Here is a 4878-nt window from a genome sequence, read left to right on the forward strand (position 1 = left end):
AGGAAAAAAAATGTAGATTCATTTTGGATAAGATAAAGAAAATTTATGAAGGGATAAATCTAACCTGAGAAAGTAGAAAAGAACACAGTACACAGGCTCTGAGCATTCTACTCACAGAAAATATTGTCCTGTTCTTTTGCAATATGGACTTGTTCCCCTGTCCCTATGGCTGTCTCTTCCCCCTCTCTGTTTCTGCCACTCTTCCCTCTCTCCCTCACACATACACACATTCACTCCCCTACAAAAAAACCCATTGACTAAATGCTAATTGGCAGGCACTGTGCTCAAACTGAGGCTACAATGGTGAGTTAAAAACAGAGATCATTTTTCCATCCTCATCAAACGTATATTCCAAGATGGAGAAAGTGAATACTAACCAAAGAGTCACACAACCATAATATTGCAACCACAACTAACAAGCATAACCACGGAGTTAAGCTAGGCAAGCCACTATTGTCAGCTGTCTCTCAACCCTCAGTAGAGTGTGTTCCACTTAAAGGCCTTGAGTAAGTCAATATTCTGTTGAGAAAATCCAGGAAATTTCTCAGTCTTCCACATCTGAAATTATGCAGTTTCGAATGTTAGGAACAAGAGTGAGGGGAAAGGTCATTCAGAACTGCAACTAACCAGTTTCTCTCTTTCTGACTGCTGCAATAACCTCCTAGTCTATCCTGTGTTTACTCCCGTTCCTCTGGCCTGTTCACAGAGCTGCCAAAGTGGTCCCTTAAAATTTAAGCCTGATTGTGCCACTCTAGACTCAAAATCATCCAGTGAATTCAATTTAATTACAATAAATCCAAAGTTCTCACCAAGGCCTCAAAGTCCTTTTTGATCTGTTCTCCCCTTCTCCCATGTCTCTCTTGGCCTCATTCCTACCACTCTCCCCCTTGTTTTCTGTAATCCAGCCAAACTGGCTTCTTCTCCAGCTTTTACTAAAACACTACTTAGTAGACAAACAATTTAATTTAAATTGGGCCAAAAATTTAATAAGACACTTAACCAAAGAAGACACATGAATGGTAAATAAGCAACATTTTAAAATGTTCAGCATTATTAGTCATCAAAGAAAAGTTAAAACCACAATGCAAATAACTTCACATCTGCTAGAATGACTAAAATTAAAAAGATTGGTAGCATCAAATGTTAGTAAGGATGGAGAACAACCAGAAGTCTCATACATTCCTGAAGAAAATGTGAAATGATGTACTACTTTGGAAAACAGTTAGGCATTAATACAACCCCCTAATTTCACCCCCTAGGAATTTAAATGAGAAAAATATGTCCACACAAAATTTGTACATGAACGTTCATAGAAACAACTTTATTCATGATTGTGAAACTGAGTAGGATCCTGTGGGGCCTTCCCAGTGACAGACTCCCAGTGTTCCCTGCTTCTTGTTTGTAGAACAAAGCTTTAGTCTCCTAGGCCTCCCTTGATTTCCAAAGAGCAGTTAATGATTATAGAACTGACCAAATTCAGAAACAAAGGAAAAGCAGTCAAGCAAGAAAAGTAACAAGAGATTGAAAAACAGTGTTGTCTCTATCCCTTTCTCCTCAAGGGATATAGATAACAGTCTGACACATATCCTTGATGTGGTGCTCCAAGGACAATGGTGCTTCAAGGACAAAGGACAACCCTCTCTGAAAAAGTGTCAGCGTTACACCCCTTATCAGACCCTTAATTGCCCTCCCCACCATGTTGTGATGGTTATGAAATTCCTGAGCCCAGCTGGGCGATGAGACCTGTCCCAAATAAGAAAAGGCACCTTCCCTGTCCCACTGCCACCCTATAAAAGGAAAGTATATGTGCCTCGACCAATCAGTAAATGAAATTTTCAACTTGGAGCATTCCTTTGTTTTCTGGCTATAAAAACTGATCAATAGCACATGTTTGGGGTCGACTCCCCCAGACTACTAGGAAGTCAGCCTGCTGTTCTGGCAGAGACACTTTCCTCTAATAAATTTTATCTTCTTTACGTTCTGCCTTGTGTCTGGAAATTCTTTTCCAACCCACGTATGGACCACGACACTTGAGCGTTTTCTGCAGACGCTAAGGCTCTCCACCTGATGGAGGATTTGACTACATGCTGATCACAAGCATGTAGGTCCCAGACTGGCTGGAACAAGAAGGCTGATGAATAAGGTTCCCAAAACATCACCCTGTCACCTCTCCACCAACTAATCAAAAGAATGTCCATGAACTGATAATTCACCCTGAGACCCTCACTCCTAATGTTGTCTTTAGAAACACTTGCCCAAAAGTCTTCAGGGAGTTTGGGTCTTTTGAGCATTAGCTGCTTGTTATCCTTGCTTCGCATCCTGCAAATAAACACTGTACTTTCCTTCACCACAACTGGTATCAGTAGATTGGCTTTGCTCTGCATTGAGTGAGTGAATCTGTGTTTGGTTTGGCAATAATTTGGGCAACCATGAAAGGGCCACCATCCCTAGTGGGCATCTCAACCATAGCACACTGGCCCCTGACCAGTGGCAGCTCATGGATACGACTCAGCAGCTGCTTGAACACCTCTGTCTCAGAGATGGCCCTGAACACTTGCCACTGACCAGGCATCATTGGCCCATGGCACTTTTGATTTCTGTGGTAAAGGGAAAAAGACACATGCTTTGCTGGTTGAGATTTCTCTAGTAAGTAGTGGAACTTGTGTGTGATAATACCAGGGTATTCATTCTCTTAGCCATTTGGGTCTGTCAGTGGCTAAACATTTGTTGGGATTTTCCCTTTTGGGCTTAGGAGTTTGAAACCCTGAGAGACTACATTTGTTTGTTTGTTTGAGATTTTAAGATTACCAGCCATAAACAACTGAGAAGGGGTAATCAGAGCTCTGTTTCATCTTATATTCCCTATGGTGTATTTTGCAGAATTGGGAAATTCTTAGCTCTTAGTTTCACGGGCTCATACCCATGAAAAGGAGAAGGTGATATTTTTCTAAAATCATGTGGTCACAGTATTCTTTAGGCTCTGGAGAATAATGCCCCAGATGGGGCACTTTTTGACATTCTAAAACTTGTTTTTGCATATGAAAAAGCTGGCTTGTTAAAAGTATCTCTTCACTATTCTGACCAGAAGGAAACAAATCTTACTAGGAGGAACTTAGATTTTTCTCCCTGTGACTTTGAAATGTAAATGTTCTACCCTGGGCTCTAATGTACTCTCACTCACTCTTGTCTATACCATCGCCAATTCCTGAGACTGAGGGGGGAAAAAAAGGGAGAAGAGTCCTTTTTAAACTCAGGCAGGAAAACTGTGAGATCTCGTTTGTCTGGAATGTATGTATGTCCATGTGTACATTATAAATATATCTCTTTTCCTTTGGATGGTATTATCAAAGTTAGTTTGTAAATGAGCTCTATTTAATTGACTTAAAGGAAATTAAGCACTTACAGAAATGCTCAGAAATATAAAAGAAACTAAGTTGAATGAATTTCAGATTCATGTGATCTGAAAAATAGTCAATATTAAATTTGGGATAATGGCTGACTTGGTCTAATGTCTCATAAAGTTTTCTTGGGTAATCTAAACATAATTTTTGAGAACAAGTGAATAAAATAGAGGTAAATGAGACAAGAGTTTTTAGGTGAACTCTGGGAATAATTATGTTTTAGGAATGTCTACTTAAAAATAGCTTTTCTGGAAGTTTTAGTAACTTGAAATTTTAGAGTTTAACTAAATTAAGCTAAATGATGAGAATTCATTGAATATCGAGGTCTTTTCCAAATAAAATAATATACTGAAATATTAATTACTAAACATTGGCTTCCTTTTACAGAGAAAGTAAAGATATTTAAGACTATTAATAAATATGTTTGGTGTCACACTGAGACATTTTCCATAAGAAAGTACATATTTTTAGAAATTATAAATAGCATTTATTTATAAATTTGCCAATCTACAGAATGCTAATGTAAAGAACAGCTCATAATTGCTTACTTCTTAATTTTCACTAGGAATTTAGGTTTTTAAGACTTGAGAATTCTAATTAAATATGTAATTAAAGCCACTAGAAATAATGAGAACATTTTCGTATACAGGGTAATAGGAGGTGTGTTTTCATTAAAAGAAGGTATGAAGAATAGGAATTTATTTTGTTAAAGAAAAAGGAAGTAATTTTGTCTGAAAGCTGGTTATTTCTAAAGAGGAAATAAAATAAAGGGCAAGTTAATATGAATATAGAAAGTTGTAGATTTCTGGGGAAAAAGTAATCTTTAGAAAGAAATTCTATGTGTTGTCAGGATTCACTAAGATTAGAATGAATTTAATTGAGTAAATGAATTTTAAGATTAAAAGTAAAGTGGTACAAAAACTTAAATTTTTTTTCTCTCTCTGTTAAGAGAAAAAAGTTTTCTTGGAATATTGATTTGCTTTTGATTAAGATTGTAAATTTTCTTTACCTTTTAAATAATCTGTTATAACTTTCTGTACTTGCTTTTAAAATCTTTCATTGTAACTTTGCTTAAATGCATAAGCATTGTTTCACAGTGATCTGTAATCCTATTTGACCAAGTGTCTTGAAACTTTTTAACATTTTGGATAAACTTCTCAAGGATAGAATCCTAATGAAAGATATTTTGACCTCTAGATACCTTTGGGATGTTTCAGAGGACCCCTAAGTCATCTCAAAGAGAGATATTAAACTAATTAGCATGATTTGGTATGTTATGGGAGGCACTGTCAATTGATTAGAGATAAATGTATCTCCAACCTTCTTAGGTTATCCATTTAGATTATACTAAATATCATTAATATAGATATTCTTATGTTATATGAAATTAAATAAAATTTTTAAAATTTGAATATGTCAAATTTGTATGTTACAGAAGTAAACAAATTTTTTTTGTCAATTGCATTTTAACCAGCTC

Source organism: Mesoplodon bidens, assembly GCF_964165515.1.
Source record: "Mesoplodon bidens genome assembly, contig: HAP1_SCAFFOLD_72, whole genome shotgun sequence".
Classification (NCBI taxonomy): Eukaryota; Metazoa; Chordata; class Mammalia; order Artiodactyla; family Ziphiidae; genus Mesoplodon; species Mesoplodon bidens.